Source organism: Terrapene carolina, unplaced genomic scaffold (genome assembly GCF_002925995.2).
Source record: "Terrapene carolina triunguis isolate 2854851 unplaced genomic scaffold, T_m_triunguis-2.0 Scaffold58, whole genome shotgun sequence".
Classification (NCBI taxonomy): Eukaryota; Metazoa; Chordata; order Testudines; family Emydidae; genus Terrapene; species Terrapene triunguis.
This window is the reverse complement of record NW_020664409.1, coordinates 6,858,535-6,883,661: the sequence shown is the minus strand read 5'-3', so window position 1 is coordinate 6,883,661 and position 25,127 is coordinate 6,858,535.

Genomic DNA, 25,127 nt, shown 5'->3' with positions numbered 1-25,127 from the left:
GGCTGGGTGAAGAACCCAGAGGGCAGGGACATGGGCCGGGGGCTGCTCTCAGCCCCACACACATACACACACCACGGGCAGGTGGAGGGTCCAGGCAGCTCCCACAACTGCCCAGATTCCACGCTGGCCTGGCCCGGGGGGTGGGACCTCAGGGGGAAGAGGGAGGGCTATGGCTTCCCTGCCCCCTCCCCCGGTTCCGGCACCACTGCTTTGAGCCACAGGCTCATTGGCAGATGTTGCAGGTGGTGTTAGAAATCAGGGGTGGGCCACGATTGCTGCATGACAGTCGTCTTTCCTTTCTTTTCTGGCGTTTTTCTGCAACCAGGGCAAGGCAATTTTCCTCAAAAGTGGACGTTTCCTCTCTGACAAGGGTTGGCCAGTTATCCCTGTCCTGGGCTGCTGTCTCCCAATGTGTGGTGTTGATGCCACATCTCTTGATGTTTATATTGAGGATGTCTTTAAAGTGCTGGTTATAACATAGCCTCAAAGAGTGTTCTGACTGTATTCCCTGAGCATGCTAAAAATCTTGGATTTTACATGGTTCCAGGCCTGATTCAGGAATGCAGTTACCACATAGTTTGGTTCTGCCCACACTGCGAGAGAGAACTGTGTTTTGAGCATGTTGGGATTACTCTGTTATAATCACATCTCCATCTTGCTAATGCTGTGTAACGAGGCTGGTTCTGGCAGGACCCAACTGAGTGTGCCAATTCAGGACAAATTGCTTAAAGCAGGGCAGTTACAGCCCAAGGCTGGGGTTTCTACTCACACAAAGGCAAACCAAACCAGCCAAACTGAGAAGATTTTGGTTTTACCCCACTGGCTAACCATAAGTCACACAAGCAATTCCCTTAGACTCTCCAGTTTCCCAGTATCACCACCAGTGCCACTCGTTATGGGGACAAATGGTTATGAAAACCAATACCCTAGTAAAAGAAAAGTGATTCTCTCAAACCCAGAGGACCAAGCCCCAGAGCCAGGTCAATATACAAATCAGATCTTACTCACAAATCACACTGTTGCCAATCCTTTAGAATCTAAAATCTAAAGGTTTATTCATAAAAGGAAAAAGATATAGATGAGAGCTAGAATTGGTTAAATGGAATCAATTACATACAGTAATGGCAAAGTTCTTGGTTCAGGCTTGTAGCAGTGATAGAATAAACTGCAGGTTCAAATCAAGTCTCTGGAGTACATCCACAGCTGGGATGGGTCATCAGTCCTTTGTGTAGAGCTTCCATTTGTAGCAAAGTCTCTCCAGAGGTAAGAAGCAGGATTGAAGACAAGCTGGAGATGAGGCCTCAGCCTTTTATAGTCTTTTCAGGTGTAAGAACAACTCTTTGTTCTTACTGTGGAAAATTACAGCAAAATGGAGTCTGGAGTCACATGGGCAAGTCCCTGCATACTTTGCTGAGTCACAAGGCATATCTGCCTTCTCTCAATGGGTCAGTTGTATAGCTGATGGTTCTTAATGGGCCATCAAGCAGGCTAGGCAGAGCTGACACCAGCTTGTCTGGGGTGTCACCCAGAAGCATAGCATAAGTTTGAAATACAGACAGTATAGCCAATATTTATAACTTCAACTACAAAAATGATACACATATATAGACAGCATAATCATAACCAGCAAACCATAACCTCTTCATAGACACCTTATTTGACCCCCTTTATACAAGATTTGGTGCCACTACAGGACTTTGGTTGCAACAATGATTTATACAGTTCCAGTTTATATCAATAATGTCATATGTTAATCTTAGTACATTCATTGAATAAAAACATTTCAATCCCCCTGTCCCCACTTAAGAACACAAACCTTGAAAGGGTCTAAAAAAAACCTATATGTGAAATGATAAAACATTCTTTGTTATGTAGTTTGGTAGTTCTTATCTAGGAAAACTCTCTCATTCTCATCTATTACACCCCTTCCACCGAGGGGGATCAGTCAGCATCTACGCTTTATACTTTTACTCCGTTATTCTCAAGTTCACATAAGAGGCAACCACAAGCAAATTTTCAGTTGGTATGCTCATTCTCAGCTCTCCTAGTCCTTGTACTGAATTGAAAGAGTCGAGCTAAAGGTTGTTAGCTTTCTGTTTTGTCTGGGTGACATTTGAGTGCTTTGCATATATATGTGTGTGTATGTGTGTGTGTGTCCGCGCGCAAGCGTCTGCTGCTTTTGTCAGGAAACAGAGCTGATGCTCACGCTCACAAGGTGTGAGCTCCTCTGGGGCTGCTGGCTCCCCACAAGGAGTGGCTCACTACTTTCATCATCAGATGCATCAGGAGAAACCTCCTTTGTAACAACAGTCAGAGATCCTAATCTAATTTCACAAGCAGCCTCTCAAAGGCTATTTCTCTGAAAGTGAGCACTCAAGTTTAGAGATGTCAAGAAGAACTCGTGGGGAAGTTATTTATAGTTGCAGTAGCTTTTGTTATAGTAAACAGTAGAAGTGGCAACATGAAACCGAGCCAAGCAAAATTATTTTTCATTGACAAGTACACGCCAGCTTGTTTATATTATAGAAAGCGAAAGGATTTGGACAAGAAGCTCAAGAAGTGGTAGGTTTTTAAACCAGACTGTCTCAGGCTAGAATGCCTAAATCTACTTTCGGCACTTAAATAAAAGTGGCCCGATTTTCAAAGATACCGAGTACCTGTGTTCCCATACTCCAGTTAGAATCTGGACACCCAAGAACTTTGAAGTGGTTGGGTCAAAATCCACATCTAGGTCTAAATATTGCAATTAGACCCTCTCTCTAAAATGTATGAAATTCCAGCCCCAAACAGGATCATCCCATGATCAAAATCCAGACCATATCCCAGAATCAAATTTTGTGACTTAGTCCTTTCTCTGATACTGCAGAGATCGGGCTGTGTGGACATGGGCCGTTGCCTTCCAATGGATGCAATTAGAATTCTCAACGGCATGTCATAGGTGCTTTACTGCAAACTAGTAAGGGAGATTCTTGTTTCGCTCATGAAGCAGTGATCTGTCCTTTTGGAGCAGACTGATTGGAGTTCCAATCCAGCTGCCTCCGCAATATCATCAAAGAGCAAACAAACAATTGAAAATCTCAGCCTTTTATCTATGTAGTACGAATTATTTTACTTTCTGCCACATGCACACGCCAGTTAATGACACCAAAATATGGAAAATGTTGCTTCATTTTGCAAAGATGACTGACAAATTCACCAAAAAAAAAAAAAAAAAAAAAAGTATATTTGTTCAAACTGACTTTAAGCTGGGGGGGGGCTACAAACATAAGCTTGCAGGCTGTTAGCACCAGCTAACACATTATTAAACATTATTGTCTTTGTCTACACTTGGTATTTAATGTATTGAAAAACCTGTTAATTTAAATGTGTTAACTCATATGTTTAAAGCAATACACATTTTCCCAGTCTAAACAAACCTTTGGAAAGTTTTCTTTGCAACCATAAGGGCTAGAAACATACTTTTATTTTAAATGGAAGCTTAGATTTTGCAGTCTAAATACGCCATGCAGACCACATGTATACATCATGAAAACCAGACACAGCTGCTTATAGACGGTGGTTTTCACACTTGTTCTATACTTTTTTTTAGTGTAATTCACTGAGAGAAAGCTAAGAAAGCTAATTAGCAGGTATTTAGTTCTGAAAATGGTGAAGTACATGATCATTCTTCTCTCTTACGAGTTAGTTCCATAGTCTACATTAGAAGAGGTTTACCAGCATAGCGCTTCTGCTGGGATAGCTTATACCAGTTCCCCGAATGAAATAAGCTATACCTGCACAAGGACTTCTTTTGCCAGAATAAAGATGTCTCAAAAAAAAATAAAAAAAAAAAAATCATCAGATCCCTAACCAACATCATTGCACTGGCAAACCTTTCTAGTGTAGACCTGGCCTAAGTCCAGATCCTGAGATAGTTCTGTCTCCCATACTCATAAGGCTCCCCCTGTTATTCAACAGTCATTGAAGCAATAGCTCACGTCAGAGATGTGCCCCAAAGGAGACTATGCTTTTTAAAATAAAAATAAAAATAAAGAGGCATTTCTATGGCACTCATCACAGTATTCTGAGTGCCTTTCAAACAGAGAGAGATTTAGCCTCACAATTCCCCATACACTAGGGAAGGATTTATTATCTCCATTTTACAGATAAGAACTAGGTAAGCTAAAAGATTACAGTTCAGATTTTTGAAAGTGATTAGTGATTGTGGAAGTTTCTGGTTTTTGGATGCTTTAAGTGGGACCTACTTTGCAGGAAGTGCGGAGCACCTACCCTTTGGGAAAAAAAAATCAGATTTCTTTAAAGGGTCTAAATTTGGGAAACCAAAAACTGAAGCACCCAAAACAGCGTGGCATTTTTAAGCTTTTTGTTGTTTGTAAAACACAGATTTTAATCAGAACACCATCCTTCCTCCTCCTCAAGGTCCCATGGTGGTAGTAAGGACATGAACCATGCCTTGGTCAGCACCAGGCATGAGCAAATCCTCAGCAAATCATCCACAACAGTCCACCGGCTAACCAGTATGAGGGCATGGGGAATAATATTCAGAATTGTGGATCTTCTGCTCCTCCAAAAATACAGGTTCTACCACTTAAGCTACAGGAGAATTTCTATTAGTTGTAACCACTTTTAAAGGTTTTTCTAAGCTTTTTCAATCAGCAGCCCAGATGATGAGATGTTCACAAAAGTTTAAGCAGTTTGATTTAATCCAGTGGAAGGCAGTGGTGCAGAGCCAGTCACCAGTACATTGCAGCGTCCCAGATGCCACCCCGCATTTTTAAGATGAGACCTGTATCATGTGATCTATTGATGTTCTAGGGCAAAGGTTCCCATGGACCTCTGGTAGTCTATGGGGAGCTGGCTGATCACATTGTGCAGTCCACTGCTCCCCATTTCCTGATGCTAAATTGCATTAAAAGGTTAGAATGGTTTTCTAAGATTATTTTTCCATAAAAGCAATTGTTGTAGTTGCTACAGGGATATAATATAACAAGATGGAGAGGTGGTCTGGGAAACAGTCTCTATATTAAAAGGTGGACCAAAATATTAAAAAGTTTGAGACCTCTAATTGACAGCATTTATTATCCATCACGTCCTCTGACACTGATCAATTTCTTATTAATTCTGATGGGAGAAACCTCTTTAAGTATAAAATGCATCTATTTCTTGGCTAGGTACCTACAAAACAACACCTTCTGCTACAAAATTGTCCTCTCTTTTTGCAGTCATAGTAGCTTTCATTTCTGAAATCACATTTGCCCTCCAAGCAGCAGCATTTTCAGAGCAGGTAAGAAGTTTGTTTGAATTACTGATTTACACTTCTATCAAGCATCTAAAATAGTGAGTACAGTTAATGATCTCATGAACTGAGCTATGGTTGTTGGTGGAGTATCCCCAGTTGGAAGCATATTGGAGCGCATTCTATGTCTTTGCTGCCTGATTAGTCATAATGGATCACAGATTATGTAAAAGGAGATGGGGGTTACAATGAAGCAACATAGAAAACATCTCTTGACTAGAAGAAATGTTATACATCACAAATAAACCTAGTGTTATGAAATAGCCTCAAGAAAAGTATTAAGGGATAGGGTCAATCGGCTGTCCCATTAATCTTGCGAGTCTGTGGTCTTCATAGGCACATGAGACCCTTGGGATCAGTTCACAAACCCAAGTTTCTTCATCCTTGGGTTATCACAAATGAGGAGAGCTACAGAGGCAATCCCCGGTTTGGGCCTCTGCAGTGACTGCTTTGGCCGATGTATGAATAGCTTAAATGACCCCTGAATAGGGCTGGGTGGGAAATGGTTTTCCTGTCTCCTGAGACTTATCAAGATTTTGACTAGTGTTCTTGTCCTGAAGCAAGACAAAAAGTCAAAGTCTCAAATATTATTGCAAACTGAAAATCCCCTCAAACATTTCAGACCAGGTCAACGAAAGGTTTCATTTAGATAATTTCAAAATGTTTTATTTCAATTTTTTACTGTAAATATTTCAAAATGAAAACTGGTTCCAAACCAACTTTTTTGTTCTGAAAATGTTGAAACAGAGTGTTCCAACAATTCGGAAACTTTACAAAAAATGTTTAATACAGGAAATTTGTTGAAACCAACTCTTGCCTGCAAGCAGTTTCAGTTTCAATGAATCAGCATTTTCCGATAATAAACATTCGGTCAAAAAATTTCCAACCACCTCTACCTCTGAACAGAGCCATTGTAATGTACTGGCTGAAAAGGCATGTGATGTTGCCCTCTAATGGCTGGCCTACAAAGAGTCTATGGCAATCTACTACTATTAGCTCAAGTTCTGTTTGCTTCTTTGGCAGAGGTCTGTGTTTTTGGAAACGGAAATGAAGGACCAGGGTTCCAACCTCAGTTTCTCAGCTGCAAGCATGTGAGATTTATACAATAATTTGTACAGTCAGTTTGGCCACTTCCTACACATTTTAGTTACTGAATAATTCCAGTAGTCACTTGTATGAGTGAGGGTATGTCTACACCCAGCCGCTAGTTCGGCGGCTGGCAATCAAAGTTCTGGGTTCGACTTATCGCGTCTTGTCTGGACGCGATAAGTCGAACCCAGAAGTGCTCGCTGTCGACTGCGGTACTCCAGCTAGATGAGAGGAGTACCGCGGAGTCGACGGGGGAGCCTGCTTGCCGCGTGTGGACCGAGGTAAGATCGAACTAAGGTACTTCGAACTTCAGCTACGTTATTCACGTAGCTGAAGTTGCGTACCTTAGTTCGATTTGGGGGGTGAGTGTAGACCAAGCCTAAGGAAAGCAGGACTTGACCAATTATCTGTTGTCTTTCCATGAATTCATTACACTACGGGCATGGCTACACTTGAAGATGTAGAGCACTTTGAGTTAAACCAGCCTTCGTAGAGCGCAGTAGGGAAAGCGCTGCAGTCTGTCCACACTGACAGCTGCAAACGCACTGGCATGGCCACATTTGCAGCACTTGCAGCGGCATTGAGAGTGGTGCATTATGAGTAGCTATCCCACAGAGCACCTCTTCCCATTCTGGCGCTGTGGCTTGTGGGAAGGGTGCAGGGGGTGCAGGGCATTCTGGGTCCTGTCCCAATGCCCCATGATGCATCAGTTCACATCCCAGCAATCCCTCTGCTTCCGTCCACAATTGGCACCATCTTTCAACGTTTTTTGTACTGCACGCTCTATCTTCCCTTTCGGTCTGCAGGAATGGAGCCCGAACTGCTGAGGAATATGCTGATGAGTCTCGCCAGCACATCATGTTTGGCAGTCGAGTTACTCCTTAAGATCCAAAGTGACAGTGAGGACTCCGACGATATCAACTCGAGTAACCCATACGACAAGATTGCTTGTGGCATTCACGGACATACTCACCACCATGGAACAGTGTTTTTGGGCTCGGGAAACAAGCACTGAGCGGTGGGATCACATCGTCATGCAAGTCTGGGATGATGAGCAGTGGCTGCAGAACTTTCGGATGAGAAAAGCCACTTTCATGGGACTGTGTGATGAGCTCTCCCCCACCCTGCGGTGCAAGGACACGAGATTGAGAGCTGCTCTGATGGTGGAGAAGTGGGTGACTATTGCAATCTGGAAGCTGGCAACTCCAGACAGCTACCAATCGGTCGCTAACCAGTTTGGAGTGGGGAAGTCGACCGTTGGAATCATGTTGATGCAAGTTTGCAGGGCCATTAATCGCATCCTGCTCAGAAGAACCGTGACTCTGGGTAACGTGCATGACATTGTGGCTGGCTTTGCACAAATGGGTTTCCCTAACTGTGGAGGGGCAATAGATGGGACGCATATTCCAATTCTGGCACCAGCCCACCTAGCCTCCAAGTACGTTAATCAGAAGGGCTATTTCTCTATGGTTCTCCAGGCGCTTGTGGATCATGGTGGACATTTCATTGACATTAACGCAGGGTGGCCCGGAAAGGTGCATGACGCATGCACTTTCGGAACACTGGCCTGTTCCGGAAGCTGCAAGCCGGGACTTTTTTCCCAGACCAGAAGATCACCGTAGGGGAAGTTGAATGCCCATTGTGATCCTTGGAGACCCTGCTTACCCTTTAATGCCGAGGCTCATGAAACCCTACACAGGGAGCCTGGACAGCAGCAAGGAGCAGTTCAACAACAGGCTGAACCAGTGCAGAATGACTGTGGAGTGTGCTTTTCGCCATTTAAAGGGCCGCTGGCACGGCCTATATGGGAGGCTGGACCAGGCCGATGACAATATTCCTATGCTTATAGCCGCGAGTTGTATGCTCCATAACATTTGTGAAGGGAAGGGTGAAAGATTCACTCAAGCATGGAACTCTGAGGTTCAACACCTGGAGGCTGAATTTGAACAGCCAGAGAGCAGGGCTATTAGAGGGGCCCAGCGCGGGGCTGCAAGGATTAGGGATGCCTTGAGGGAGCAATTTGAGGCTGAAAGCCACCAGTAATGTCTGGTGCCCTGCATGGGATTCCTGATTCTTTGCAGCCTCTTGGCCGGTGATAACACAGATGGCTGAGATCTCAAGGTTGCATCTGTAAAGGCAAAAGGCAACACTTAACAGAGGCAGCATTGTTCACACCAGACAGAGCAATGATTCCCCCATACTTAAGGAGGGCAAGCACAGTCTACACAATAGCATAATTTGCTCATCCCAAAGCAAGCGCACATAACCCATGGGAGCCCCAAAATGGTGAATAAGCACAGGGTCAAGGGGGACTGATTCTTTCATGGCTGTACTGTCCTCTGGGTTTCTGTGCCTTGGGGAGAGCCAACAGCTGCAGGGGGCCCCTATACTGAACACTGTCCCCACATTTTCCACAGAAGTTCGTCCTGGAAGATATCTCGCTGCTGAGGGTTACCTGGGAAGCAAGAGGGTCTTCTACTACAATGTGGCTTCTGCTCTGGCCCATATGCAGCTTGCCTGTGTGCAGCAATGTTCCCCCCGCCCCTCACGACACAGTGGCACGGACAGGTTAGCCTGACTGGGACGAGGACCACAGTGGCTCTCCCACAAAACCTGCACAAGTGCATTGCCCAAGTTCTGGCTGAGACCTTTGAAGAGATCACTCAGGCCGATTACTGTGATGTGAGAGAGCACATCAACACCCTATTCCGCGTCTAGGCATGCATGCAGCCCTAACCCTCCTCGCCCCAAGAGCCCGCATCAAATAACTTCCTTCCCAAAATAAAAGCCGCTTACCGGGTGTGACGGGTTGGATCACAGAAACCCCCTTGGGAGCTGCCACCTGATGTGCAAAGACTACCTCTGCTCCTGTTTTCCCTGACAGCTCAGGACTCCAGCACCCTGTCTTGCTGAGCCAGACACTCCCGTCTGCTCCAACACAGACCCAGGGTCTGAATCACTTGTCCCAGAGCTTCAAGTTTACCTGAAAACAGCTCACAGAAGTGTGCTTGTCTTTAGCACTCAGATGCCCAACTCCCAATGGGGTCTAAACCCAGATAAATCCGTTTTACCCTGCATAAAGCTTATGCAGGGCAAACTCATAAATTGTTCGCCTTCTATAACACTGATAGAGAGATATGCACAGTTGTTTGCTCCCCCAGGTATTAATACATACTCTGAGTTAATTAATAAGGAAAAAAGTGATTTTATTAAATACAGAAAATAGGATTTAAGTGGTTCCAAATAGTAACAGACAGAACAAAGTAAGTCACCAAGCGAAATAAAATAAAATGCGCAAATCTATGTCTAATCAAACTAAATACAGATAATCTCACCCTCAGAGATGCTTCAGTAAGTTTTTCTCAGGCTGGACACCTTCCAGGCCTGGGCACAATTCTTTCCCCTGGTACAGCTCTTGTTGCAGCTCAGGTGATAGCTAGGGGATTCTTCATGATGGCTCCTCTCTCCCTCTGTTCTCTTCCACCCCTTTATATATCTTTTGCATAAGGCGGGAACCCTTTGTCCCTAAGGGTTTCCACCCCCCCCCCACTGGAAAAGCACCAGGTTAAAGATGGATTCCAGTTCAGGTGACATGATCACATGTCACTGCAAGACTTCATTGCCCACTTGCCAGCACACACATATACGGGAAGACTAACAGGTAAACACAGCCATCTGCAGACAATGGTCCTTGTTAATGGGAGTCATCAAGATTCCAAACCATCATTAATGGCCCACACTTTACATAATTACAATAGGCCCTCAGAGTTATGTTTTATATTTCTAGTTTTAGATACAAGAGTGGTACATTTCTACAAATAGGATGATCACATTCAGTAGATTATGAGCTTTGCAATGATACCTTACAAGAGACCTTTTGCACGAAGCATATCCCAGTTGCATTATATTCACTTATTATCATGTTTTTATAAAACCATATAGACTGCACAACGTCACACTGGGAACCTCTTCTGGTGTTTGTCCTTCCCCAAGCACTGGCCGCTGTGACTGGCTGCCTTCCTCCTAGCTTGAGAACAGCTCCTGGCTGCATGCATCTAGGGATGCCGGGGTATCTTCCTCCTCCTCAGCACGCTCGCTCCTGCTTTGCTCCGTCTCCTCCTCCTCCTGCTGCCTTGTTGGACTGGGCTCTGAAGTGTCCAGGGTGGTACTCGGAATGGAGGTGGGGTCACCCCCAAGTATCACGTCCAGCTCTTTGTAAAAACGGCAGGTAGCGGGTGCAGCACCAGAGCAGCTGTTTGCCTCGCGGGCTTTGTGGTAGGCATACCGCAGCTCCTTCACTTTAACCCTGCACTGCAGTGCGTCCCGGTCATGGCCCCTTTCCATCATGTCCCTTGATAGCAGCCTGAAGGTATCGTAATTCCTACGGCTGGAGTGCAGCTGGGACTGTACAGCTTCCTCCCCCCAAACACTGATAGGTCCAGCACCTCACCATTGCTCCATACTGGGGATCGCCTGGCATGTGGACACATGGTCACCTGGAAAGATTAGCTGAGAACACTCCACACCTGGCTAAGCAAACAGGAAGGGGATTTTCAAAATTCCCAGAGAATTTAAAGGGCAGGTCTGACAGTTGGTCACCTGAGGGCAGGGCAGTAGAGTTCAAACTGATGACCAGAGTGGCTAGAATAGGCATTGGGGGACACTTCTGGAGGCCGATCAGAGTGCATTAACAGACCAGGGTGTCCACACTGGTGCCGCGACGCTCCAGTGGGGGCGCATCAAACCTTATTCCACTCACCAAGGTGGAGTACCAGGAGCGCTCAAGCCATGGAGTCAGAGTGCTCTACGTGCCTTGCCAGTGTGGACGGGTCGTGAGTTAGACTCAGACTAAGGTCAGAAGGGACCATTATGATCATCTAGTCTGACCTCCCGCATGATGCAGGCCACAAAAGCTGACCCACCCACTCCTGGAATAATTCTCTCCCTTGACTCAGCTGTTGAAATCCCCAAATCATGATTTAAAGACTTCAAGTCGCAGAGAATCCTCCAGCCAGCGACCCCTGCCCCATGCTGCGGAGGAAGGCGAAAAACCTCCAGGGCCTCTGCCAATCTACCCTGGAGGAAAATTCCTTCCCGACCCCAAATATGGCGATCAGCTGAACCCCGAGCATGTGGGCAAGATTCTCCAGCCAGACCCTCTGGAAAATGTTCTCTGTAGTAACTTTTAATATCCCCACCATTGACCATTGTTACTAATTACCAGCGATGGCACGTTATTGACCTATTGACTAAAATCACGTTATCCCATCAAACCATCCCCTCCATAAACTTATCAAGCTTAATCCTAAAGCCAGAGAGGTCTTTCGCCCCCACTGTTTCCCTCGGAAGGCTGTTCCAAAACTTCACCCCTCAGATGAAGGTTTCTAACCATCAAATTTCAAGCCTAAACTTCCCGACGGCCAGTTTATATCCATTTGTTCTCGTGTCTACATTAGTACTGAGCTGAAATAATTCCTCTCCCTCCCTGGTATTTATCCATCTGATATATTTAAAGAGAGCAATCATATCCCCCCTCAGCCTTCTTTTGGTTAGGGTAAACAAACCGAGCTCCTCGAGTCTCCTTTCATACGACAGGTTTTCCATTCCTCGGATCATCCTAGTGGCCCTTCTCTGTACCCGTTCTAGTTTGAGTTCATCCTTTTTAAACATGGGAGACCAGAACTGCACACAGTACTCCAAATGAGGTCTCACCAGTGCCTTGTATAACGGAACCAGCACCTCCTTATCCCTACTAGAAATACCTCGCCTAATGCATCCCAAGACCGCATTAGCTTTTTTCACGGCCACGTCACATTGGCGACTCATAGTCATCCTGCGATCAACCAGGACTCCGAGGTCCTTCTCCTCTTCCGTTACTTCCAACCGATGCGTCCCCAGCTTATAACTAAAATTCTTGTTAGTCATCCCTAAATGCATAACCTTACACTTCTCACTATTAAATTTCATCCTATTACTATTACTCCAGTTTACAAGGTCATCCAAATCTCCCTGCAGGATATCCCGATCCTTCTCCGAATTGGCAATACCTCCCAACTTTGTGTCATCCGCAAACTTTATCAGCCCACTCCTACATTTGGTTCCGAGGTCAGTAATAAATAGATTAAATGAAATCGGACCCAAAACCGAACCTTGAGGAACTCCACTGGTAACCTCCCTCCAACCTGACAGTTCACCTTTCAGTACGACCCGCTGCAGTCTCCCCTTTAACCAGTTCTTTATCCACCTCTGGATTTTCATATCGATCCCCATCTTTTCCAATTTAACCAATAATTCCTCATGCAGTACTGTATCAAACGCTTTACTGAAATCGAGGTATATTAGATCCACCGCATTTCCTTTATCTAAGAAATCTGTTACTTTCTCAAAGAAGGAGATCAGGTTGGTTTGGCACGATCTACCTTTCGTAAAACTGTATTGTAATTTGTCCCAATTGCCATTGACCTCAAGGTCCTTAACCACTTTCTCCTTCAAAATTTTTTCCAAGACCTTGCATATTACAGATGTTAAACTAACAGGCCTGTAGTTACCAGGGTCACTTTTTTTCCCCTTCTTGAAAATAGGAACCACATTAGCTATTCTCCAGTCCAACGGTACCACCCCCGAGTTTACAGATTCATTAAAAATTAACGCTAACGGGCTTGCAATTTCTCGTGCCAGTTCCTTTAATATTCTCGGATGAAGATCATCCGGTCCGCCCGATTTAGTCCCGTTAAGCTGTTCGAGTTTGGCTTCTACCTCGGATACGGTAATGTCAACCCCCCCTCCTTTATTCCCATCCATCACACTGCCACTATTCCTAAGTCCTTCATTAGCCTCATTAAAGACCGATGCAAAATATTCGTTTAGATATTGTGCCATGCCTAGATTATCCTTAATCTCCACTCCATCTATAGTCTTAAGCGGTCCCACTTCTTCTTTCTTTGTTTTCTTCCTATTTATATGGCTATAAAACCTCTTACTATTGGTTTTAATTCCCCTCGCAAGGTCCAACTCTACATGGCTTTTGGCCTTTCTCACTCCATCTCTACATGCTCTGTCCTCAATAAGGTACGTTTCTTTGCTGATCCCTCCCACCTTCCACTCCTTGTACGCTTTCTGTTTTTTCTTAATCACCCGTCTGAGACGCTCGCTCATCCAGCTCGGTCTAAATCTCCTGCCTACGAACCGTTTTCCCTTTCTTGGGATACAGGCCTCTGACAGCTCCTGCAACTTCAATTTGAAATAATCCCAGGTGCCTTCCGCTTTTAGATCCATAAATATGTTAGTCCAATCTACTTCCCTAACTAGTCGCCTTAATTTATTAAAGTTAGCCCTTTTGAAATCGTAAACCTTAGTTTCCGATTTAATTTTGTTAATCCTTCCATTTAGTTTAAACCGAATTAGCTCATGATCACTCGAGCCTAGGTTGTCCCCTACAACCATTTCCTCAACGAGGTCCTCAGTACTCACCAAAACCAAATCTAAAATGGCATCTCCCCTCGTCGGTTCAGCAACTACTTGATGAAGGAATTCATCAGCTATCACGTCTAGGAAAGCACTGGGCTGCTTTAATGCGCTCTAACTCACAAGTGTAGCCATGCCCTAAATCCAGCTCAACTCAGTGTAAGGATGACGTGGGGGCTTGATGAGAGGACAGCATAAAATGAGGAGAGAATATTTTGACTGGGGAATCCCTTATCCCCAGCCAAAAGGTCTTTTTATTATTATTTGTATTGTGGTAGCTCACAGAGGTCCAGCCTCTGTGACTCAGCCTTTTGCTGTAGTCATCCACCCTAAAAATTGTTATAATCGGTTGGGAAATGTTCTCTAGATTGTGCATATCAGTTTAAATCAATACAATTGATGTTTTTTATGGAAACCTCCACAATCCCACCTGCTTTCACATTAGCAGCAACAGCAAATTTACAAGTACTAATCCCAGAGCCATGAACATGTTGCTGTTAACACCAATAGGGGTGGCAGGTTTGTATAATTTTTGGTGGTGCCCAGAACAGGTCTAAGTACCGCCTCCCCACACACACACACACACCCCTGCCTAAGGCTCTGGGAGGGAGTTTGGGTACAGGAGGGGTGCGGACTCTGAGAGGGAGTTTGGTGGGGGGGTTGGAGTGCAGGCTCTGGGAGGGAGTTTGGGTGCGGGCTCTGGGCAGGGGCAGGGGGTTGGGGGAGTGGGGTGCAGGCTCTGGGAGGCAGTTTGGGTGCAGAAGGGGGTTTGGGTTGCGGGCTCTGGGGGTTGTGGTGCGGGAGGGTGTGAGGGGTGCAAGCTCTGGGAGGGAGTTTGGTTGCAAGGTGTGGGCAGGGGTGCGGGGGTGGGCTCTAGGAGGGAGTTTGGGTGCAGGCTCCGGGCTGGGGCAGGGGGTTGGGGTGCGGGAGAGGGTGGGAGGTGCGGCGCTTTTCTCAGGTGGCTCCCGAAATCAATCCACACCCCCCTCTGACAGCGACTCCTAAGCGCGGTGCCAGAGGGTCTCCACATGCCGCTGCCTGCAGGCACCGGCCCCGCAACTCCCATTGGCCACAGTTTCCAGCCAATGGGAGCTGCGGAGTCAGTGCTCGGGGTGGGGGCAGCATGCAGAGACACCCCTCCCCCGCAGTGACGTGTCGGCCGCTTCCCGGAGCAGTGCGGAGCGAGGGTGCACAGGAAGTTGTCTTAGCTCCACAGCACTGCCTGTGATGGCGGTGGCGTCCGGGGGCCCCCGGACCCTTTTAAATCACCCGGGGTGGCAGGCAGGGCGGGGAGGTGCACAGGGGCAGCAGGTGGGGCTGGGGGAGAGACCCAGCCCCAAATATTGGTGTAGCTGGGCCCCCGGGCCCTGAATATTCCTCGAGTGTGGGCACCACAGGCCCATATAATTTGCCGCCCCTGAACACCATCGATGATTTACAAGGAATTAAACAAAAAGCAGCCCCTCTGAGCCCAAGCTGGGTGGTCTTGGATGCAGGAGCACAAGATAAAACACATCCCTGTTTGCTCAGGGTGAGGGGGGAGAGAGAGACGGATCAAAAAACATGACCATGTGAAACTGGAAATTTTACATGGATTTTCATAAATCAGCCCTTGCTCACTCAAAAGATTCATAATCCTTCTTAGCAAACCTTTCAGTGAACCATGCCTGAGTTTTGAGTTTGTAAAGAAACCTGAAACCAATCAAGTTTCAAGTAATTTCATGTTTAGCAGTGAACATTTTGCTTAGCTCTAGTCAGTTTGCTCAGGAGTTTAGACAAGAGTGACCTTGGCTTAGATAAGAAAAAATCTTTTACAAATCAAATATACTACACAAGAACATAATTATAAAAAGTCTTTCCCTGACTCTGTGCTGACCTCCTGCGCTGTGTTTGTTACATTTTATTTGTAGTAGCAAGAGTTATAGTTAAGGTTGTAATTCAATTTTCATTTCAACCCTTTTTATCTGCTCATGATTTTCTCACTCTGGGATTGATTGCTGGACTGATTGCTTTCAGTCCAAAGATGAATTTTAAGTGAGCACAATGATTTCAGCCATTTATAAGGCAGGCAAGCTGAGGGAAAATTTACATTTCCCCATTACAAAAAAAAAAAAAAAAAAAAGGAAGATTTTCTTAGCATATGGAGAACTAAAATTGCCTCATTGTTTCTTTGTGCTCCCCAATCTGTCTATATCCACCTATTCTTTCTTGGTTTATACTTCGATTGTAATCTCCTTGGGGCAGGGATGGTATGTTTGTCCTGTGTTTGTACAGCACGTAGCACAAATGGCGTCCTGATCCATGACTAGGGCTCCTAAGCACTATGATAATAGTGATAAAACAAAAAACCAACCACCCACGTTTGAACTTTCATGGGACACTGCCCAGTCAATTTAGGCTAAAATCTTAGGCCTAAATTTTCACAAGTGTTTTTGGTCGCCCCATTTCAGGTGCCTTGAAGGGGCCTGATTTTCATTATGTGAGATCAGCTGCACAATCTGAAAGCCTGGTCACTTTATGGTGTTTGAAGTTGGGGCCCCTAAAATCACTAGTTACTTTGTACAAGGTAGGATTTGTATAGTGCAAAATTCCATTATTATTTTTTTTTAGAGAATTTCAAAGGTAACAATGTATTTAAAAATCATTGGGAATTTGCCTGAGTAGGGACTCCATAAAACCTGAGTAAGAACCTCAGGATTTGGCATCCTGGTATTAAACACACAAACACACAGAAAACCTATGTTAATGCACCATTACGATTAGAAATTTAAACAAAAGAGTGAGGGGGATACAGACATTATGGTTCCAATAGCAGTATTCCAAGCCCAGATTTCAATGACCACATTGTACATGCTACATATAAATTCTAACAGCATATGTAAATACTTACAGTATGAATTATGTGGCAGAGTTAATGTGGCTGCTGAAATTTAAACCGTAATTTCCTGAATTTTTATTTTGTTTATGTATCGACCACCTTAATGTTGCATTAATGTACAGTATGTTTTTGCATATATTATTGGCAAATGCCTCCCTGAATGCTTCTTTCTGGAATTTTAATGTGCTCTCACGAGCTACTGGAGTGACATCAATTACATTAAACCACAGTGTCCCTTGGATTTGCCCAAACCATTAGTGAAAACACTTTATAATTCCAGAAAGAGGAAGGCAGGGAAGAGCTTACATACTGTATCAATAAAGTATAATAGTGTGACACTTTGGGGTTCAACCCAGACCAGTAAGGGGTTATGTCACCATCTTCCCTACAACTCAGGGTGCCTTAAATGCTATACTGCTGTGGCTCACAGCCCTGACACCAGCAGACAAGCATGCAGGTCACACATTGGCTGCCACTGCCCAGTTACTTTTTGCAGAGTGACCCCAACACCCTTCCAGTCCCGAAAACCATCTGCCAATGTGACAATCCCATGAGGTTCCCTCTCAGCCTCAGCAAGTGAAAGTTTTGCTACTGCTAAATTGTTTGACAGCTCCCTGACACACTAGCTTGTCTGCCTATGCCAGCAAACTCTTCAAGACTCTGCCAGTGTTACCTGCAAGGCAAGGTTTATAAACAGTGACGCCTACCTCCTGAGGTCCCCAGAGACATCTCCCTGCAGTGCCCAGCCCTCTCCTGGAACACTCACAGAAGTTATTGATTGTTGTTCCTTTAAAGAGACAATATACTACAGCTCATTAATTTAACTGGGGTTTGACAAACTCTTATTTCAGGCACAGCACTGAACTGGTTTACTTTATAAAAGTAAAACAAGTTTCTTCCACAAAAAAGTCACAGGTTTAAATGACCCCAAGTATAAGGAATAAAGACAGAAAAGATTACAAGCAAACAAAAATAAAAATACACTTCTAAGACTAAAATTTAAATTCAGCAAGTTACAGTGGTTGCCTAAGCAGGTTTATCACCTATGTTCAGTTCCCAGAGACTTCAGCCCCCTTGGTTGTTATCTGTCAGCTCTGTGTTCTTGGGGAACCAGGGCAGTATCCAGCCTGTCTGACTCATGAAGGACCCTCCCTCCCCAGCCCCCAGCCTCTGCTTGAGTCAAAACCAATCAGAAGAAAGACTTACAAAAAGCAATGAAAAGGCAGTGGGAGACACACCTAAATCACTCCGCCCAAGGGTGACAGGATTAAGGCAACTCCCCTAGCCTCATTTGCATTGAAGATGAGACAGGGAAGCATCTCCATTAGCATACAGAATGGAGAACAGAGATTCCAAGGCAAGAACCGCACTGAACTCTGGGACCAGAAAAGCAGGGAAGCACTGCATGATGGGGGATCTCTGCTCCAGATGTTAATGAACCTATGCCTGCACCCACTCAGCTCAGTAGTTATTAGATCAATTCTAGTAATAAATCCTTTATTGGTATCCAAAATACTGAAGCTGCCTAATTGCATTGTGAGCTCCCTCGAAGGAACATTGCCCATAGCCAGGAATGATCAGTTCCTATTGTCTGAACAAAACAACTTTGATATACTCCCTTGAGCCATCAGTTTACCTATAAACAAATCTAGTGTTCTCCCTTGAACCATTGTTGTTTCCCTACAAAAACCCCCTACCTATGCTCAAGTAAGTGTTCTGATGCCTGGATCCAAAATCTGCATCAGTTCCATTGGGACTTCATCTTCTCCTCACTGATCGTGCTGTGGGCTCTGCCTGTCTCTAGCACTCCAGACCCTCAGCTACCACCACCACCACCACCTGGGAACCCTGACTGGTTCAAGCTTCACAAAGTGGTGAGAACCCAGCTTTCTCTCTCTAGAGAAAAAACAAACAAACACTCGAGGTATAGCTTTCTAACCCTGACGTGTGTGATCAGGTATAGTTTTCTAAACCTGACTTTTGTAATCAAATTTAAGCTAGATTTAATATTGTAACTGTTTTGTTTGTTTGGCTCTCCTTGTATGGTTACTACCTGGCAATAAATAACTTTTATGGTTAAGCTGGTTGCTTCCCTCCCTCCCTCTTTTGTGTTTTTGGCCTCCCCATTTGCTCTGCAGCAACGCTCCTCTTACCTAAGCTAAAGATCACTGTAGCGCCCAAAAATCCTGTGGGCTTTGCTCATCAAGTGGGTTACTACCAGAACAATTGTAATGTGAAAGTGGGGATAGGGACGTGCTGAACCTGGGACATATAAGGGCAGCAGCTTGAAAGTGCTGCTCGACCCAACCTGCTGAGTCCAGGGACATATAAGGGGTCAGCTTGGGCGTTCTGATTGACCCAGTCCGCTCAGACGTGCGTGCGCATGTGTGTGTGTGTGTGTGTACACCCAGCCCTTAGGAACCTAGGTCCTGCCACATAGCTCCATTGTGATGGAACTTGCAGAAGGGAGAAGTAGAGCTCCATATGAAAACACAAGTGACACAAGCAGTACATTGATAAAAATTACAGAACACCCCCCCAGAAGAGTAACCCAAATAAATGAGCGTACCCCAAAGCAACAGGCAAATCTAGTAACATGGTTCAAGGACCCAGTGTTCTGTGATTTCAAGAGCTCTGGCCCCTTCAATCCTCCAAGTAATGGACAACTATGGGGTGTTCTCCCCTTTCATTTTATAGCACAATAAACCTTTGAAATGTATTCTTCAAGAAGTAAGCCCAAAGCTTCTCTCTCCTGCTAGGGTGTAGACTTCAGGCTGCGTTCCCAAAATTCATTTACCCTGCTTCAAGGGGAAGGAAGCCTTCCTGCTGTTCTTTGCATTTTGTCAAATCTGCAGTGAAAGTGTTCTTAAAACGAACAACAACATGTGCTGAGTCATCATCCGAGACTGCTATAACATGAAATATATGGCAGAATGCAGGTAAAACAGAGCAGGAGACATACAATACTCCCCCAAGGAGTTCAGTCACAAATTTAATGAACACATTTTTTTTTTTAAATGAGCATCATCAGCATGGAAGCATGTCCTTTGGAATGGTGGCCGAAGCATGAAGAGGCATGTGAATCTGTAGCGCATCTGGCACGTAAATATCTTGCAACACCAGCTACAACAGTGCCATGTGAATGCCTGTTCTCACTTTCAGCTGACATTGTAATTAAGAAGTGGGCAGCATTATCTCCTGTAAATGTAAACAAACTTGTTTGTCTTAGCGATTAGCTGAACAAGAAGTAGGACTGAGTGGACTTGTAGGCTCTGAAGTTTTATGTTGTTTTGTTTCTGAGTGCAGTTATGCAACAACAAAAAATTCTAAATTTGTAACTTGCACTTTCACAATAAAGTGCTTGTATGAGGTGCTTGTATGAGGTGAATTGAAAAATACTATTTTTTATCATTTTTACAGTGCAAATATTTGTAATAAAAAATAATATACGCTTTGATTTCAAATACAATATATATGAAAATGTAGAAAAACATCCAAAATATTTAATAAATTTCAATTGATATTCTATTGTTTAACAGTGTGATTAATCGCGGTTAATTTTTTTAATCGTGATTAATTTTTGAGTTAATTGCCTGAGTTAACCGTGATTAATCAACAGCCCTAATAGTACGTATTATAGAAATGGAGGGAGACACATGGAAAGAGTTCTTCTGTTAGTCATTCACCAGTTAAAACCTGCCAGCACTAATTAACTTTCTTTTCCTTTCTTCCTTTCCCTTCCTCCCCCCCATAACCCTCCTCCCACACACATAACCTCCCTTCAAATTAGAAACCACTCCCTAAATTCTACTGCAAGAAAAGTAACAACTACCCAGTAGAAAGTTCAGCCTCTTTGTCTGCTCCCCTATGATTCAAATGACACAAACACTTCACATTCCTCTGCTGATTTATTACCAGTCAGCAATACACTTTTAGCAGGATTCTGCTCCTCTAACAATGCTGAGGTAGTAGCATTTGCACAATGCCAAACTGTAGCTGCTTTAGCTGTCTCCTGACATAACTCAGATTCTTCAGCATTTACTTTACAAAGAACAGAGAAATTCAGAGGGTTTGAATAGGCTGCCCCACAGGTACCACAACCCGGGGGAGGGGGAGAGGGAAGAAACAAGCGGAAGAAGGGGGAGAAATCTTTTGACAACACTGAAAAGGATCCTCTGTCCATCCACCCATCTCTCAATATCTCTGCTGAGATAACACTTGAAGACGCTGTGTGCAGTAACGGGCGGGTTTCCCCCGCACGCCTCCACAAATGCTAAGTTTGCAGAATTGCTTTTCTTAGCTCAGAATTTAAAAGCAGAAGTTATCTGGGCATAAATCACCCTGCGCTTATTTGTGAAGTCTTTCTGGTGAGATAAAGGCAAGACAGTTTGACAAACTGGTGGGAGAAGGGAGGAGAAGAGGGAAAGAGGTAGGAGGGGAAAGGAAAGGAGCACACAGTTGACCTTCTGCTGTTACAGATCATAAAAAAAGGTGCAAATAAGATCAAGAAACTGTTTCCAAATGTTTTAAGGCTGAATATTGCTGCATGCACCAACTGCAGAAGAGAGTGTAATAAATATCACACTCACAACGAGCATTACATCACATGGAGGGAAAAGCCAGAGGATGAACTCAGACTATAAAATATTTACTTGATATCTAGCCAAGCCCACGTGGAAGACCCTGTTATTAAAGAATTTAAAACTCCCCACAGATTGCCACATTTTCTACCCTCTATTCCCCACACTGTCACCTTTGTCTGCATAGAAAGTGCAGCAACTCTACCATCATTCACCCTCCTAGAGTCCTGCCAACTGCCAATCCTGGACTCAGATGTCACATGGTATAGTAGGAAATGCTGCAAAACAACAAGCCAAACATGTGGCAGATTTTGAAAGCCTGCGTCTCTCTCTCCATCCTTAAAAATAAACTTCCCACAACCCTGAAGACTGAAAACTTTAATTTATCCACACAAAGGGCCTGATTCTCATTTACACCAAGACCCATTTACACTACCAAAGGAGCATTAAAGTGGATGAAAACTTAATTTATGCCCATTTATTGCTAGAGGTGAGATGGGAATTCAGTCTCCACGCCCAGTCAATCCTTGGCCTCTCTGCTGAGACTCCTGATAATTGGTATCAGTGATGGTGGCAGTTTTTGTGATGTGGACACCTGTCCACTAGGAACAGGAATGAGACCTTCAGATTATAACAATTTTCATTCACTGTCATCATGGGTGTTATACAACCTAGACACACAACAGCCCTACTCACTAGCCAGCCAGCTAAGGTGGGAGGTGTGTTGCTGGCACATATAATCTCCTTTGTACAGTAGAAGGTACAGTAACTCTTAGCTACTTTTGCCCTGACATTTTATAGTACTGTGTCAGCTTTCTCCAGGGATCTGCTGAAAGCAGATGAAATATTGGGACGGGGGGGAGGGGGGGGAGGAGGCAAACTGGCCCACTGGGGCTCTTTCTTTCTAATGCCTTCATTCTATCAAAATTACACTTAATCGTGTTTTGTTACTGTTGTTGTTTCCAAATAACCTTACATGACTTCTCCCTTAGCAACTCCATCTGGTAGGTCACATTCTTCACACTGATTGCTCTTGGGATAAAAACATGCTTATTGGGGTCTGTTTTGAATGATTTTTTTTATTTATTTCCTCCATGCCCAGCTCAGCTCTGTACCTTCCCTGACTGATCAGGAATAACTAAAGCCCCCACACCCTATCCTACCCTTCTACTAATTTCACTGAGTTATCTAGAGATATTTATTTATTTAGATTTTAAAACCTACATTCTTGGAACACTCTCAACATCCCTTCCAATAACTAAAACAACTTGATTATAAAGTTGCAGTGAACCACTAAAATCCACTACTAAAGTAATCACGCATATAATGATCGTTCAGTCCCACTCTAACTCATTATGATCTGGTAAGTAATAAATTAACACACCCCCTCATTCCACCCCCCTCCTCAAATGGCTGCCAAAACAAACCAGCAGAGCCTTGTAGTGTGTCCTGAAGGTCAAAATCACCAGATCACAAAGGGAATGGGAAGCATGTTCAGGGTTGAGGGGCTCTCAGAAAAAAACTCTGCCAGTAACCCCTTTTCTTCTAATATCAAGGGAGTCCAGCTTGAGCACCTCCGTTGGTCATGACTGTGGCAGCATGGCTTGAGGAAAGAAAGGCACTCTCAGGCAATATGGACCCAAACCATTTCATTAGATAAACCATCCTAAATCCTGGAGTGAACAAAAGCTAGCCCCATATCTCACCTTCTGGGTTCTCCCATTAAAATAAAACAAGAGTGAAGCCACTTCAAAGTGGTTCCCCTATTCATTTCTCCTAGACACACAGGCAAGTTAATGCACCTTCTGGTCAAACGCACCTGAGGGATGTTGTTCTCATAAAAATCCAGGAATGACCCTTAAGCAAGGCTACTATAGCACAGTTTCAGTCTCATACCTGATACTACCGTGAAGTTTGAGGCCAGCTAAAAGTACCCACAACTGTCCAAGGCACACAGATGTTGGCTCCACAGTGGGGAGAGTTAAGCTATCTGCATGTTTAGGGCCTAAAATGAAAAACCTCCTATTCTGGAGAACTTGAGAGAAAGTGTGTTCGTAAAAATGAGCTCCTCACCTCCCTCTCTTGTCCTATAACCTCTCCCTTTCTCTTTCCTTGACCATCGCCAGTGGAAGTTCCTACGTCCCCCAAAGGGGAAAGGTACCATTCCTGTCTCTGATCCCAACGAGAGGGAAGTAGGATCACTTCATTGTGATATTGCACTCTATATGATTTTATGAAAGTATGCTGATGAGTGTGAACATAATGTAACTAAAATATGCTTCATGCAAAAGGTCTCTTGTAAGGTATCATTACAAAGATTATAATCTACTGAGTGTGGTCATCCTATTTGTATAAATGTATCACTCTTGTATCAGAAACTAGAAATATGAAATATAACTCAGAGCCTATTGTAATTATGCAAAGTGTGGGCCTTTAATGGTGGTTTGGAATCTGGATGGCTCCCATTAACCAGGACAATTGACTGTAGATGGCTCTGTTTTACTTGTAAGTCTTCCTGTATACCTGTGTGCTGGCAAGTGGGTAATGAAGTCTTACAGTGACATGTGATCATGTCACCTGAACTGGAATCCATCTTTAACCTGGTGCTTTCCCATTGAGGGGGTGGGAACGCAGAGAGGGACAAAGGATTCCCGCCTTATGCAAAAGATATATAAGTGGGTGGAACAGAACAAAACAGCGGCCATCCTGAGAAATCCCCTAGCTACCACCTGAACTGGAACAAGGGCTGTACCACGGGAAAGGATTATGCCCAGACTAGGAAGGCGTGAAATAAACTTATTGAAACATCTCTGGGGGTGAGATTTTATCTGTATTCAGTTTTATTACTGTATTAGCTTAGATTTGCATGTTTTATTTTATTTTACTTGGTAATTCACTTTGTTCTGTCTGTTACTACTTGGAACCACTTAAATCCTACTTTCTGTATTTAATAAAAAATCACTTTTTACTTATTAAACAATCCAGAGTATGTATTAATGCCTGGGGGGCGGGGGGCAAACAGATGTGCATCTCTCTCTATCAGTGTTATAGACAGCGAAAAATTTATGAGTTTACCCTGTATAAAACGTATTTATTGGGGGTTTAAACCCCATTAGGAGTTGGGCACCTGAGTGTTAGACAGGAACACTTCTGTAAGCCGCTTTCAATTACGTATGCAGCTTTGGGGCACGTGGTTCAGACTTTGGGTCTGTGTTGGAGCAGACTGGCATGTCGGGCTCTACAAGACAGGGTGCTGGAGTCCCAAGCTGGCAGGGAAAGCAGGGGCAGTAGTAGTCTTGGCACATCAATTGGCAGTTCCCAAAGGGGTTTCTGTGATCCAACCCATCACACTCATAACTACAGATATTGACCTCTAGGGGAATAGTTACCAACAATATCCACATTCAAACATTTTTTTAAAATGTATTTTTACTTAATCCCTGTGCTCTCTTCCCCGAGCCACAAAAACCAGGTAAATGTAGATTTTTAACAACATTTATAAATAGCCTGGAAAATTGCAGCTCTTAAGCCATTTTCGCTTTGCCCAACTTGTGTTTTTTTGTTTGTACCTGTCAATATTTACAGGCTCCACCATTTCTTGGGTTATTTCTTTTCCCTGGCCTATTTCACTGAATGAATAATCTCTCTTGCATGGGAGCTGACAGTTTGTTGCTGATATCAGTCTTCATTAAGTTCACTGCTGAAAATACAGAGGATGATGCTTGAATATGGGGAAAAAATGCTCCTGGAATAGCCTGCTGTTTTCAGTGTCACTTTTTTATGGATTTTACTGACAGTCACTTTTCACTATTTTTTTTTT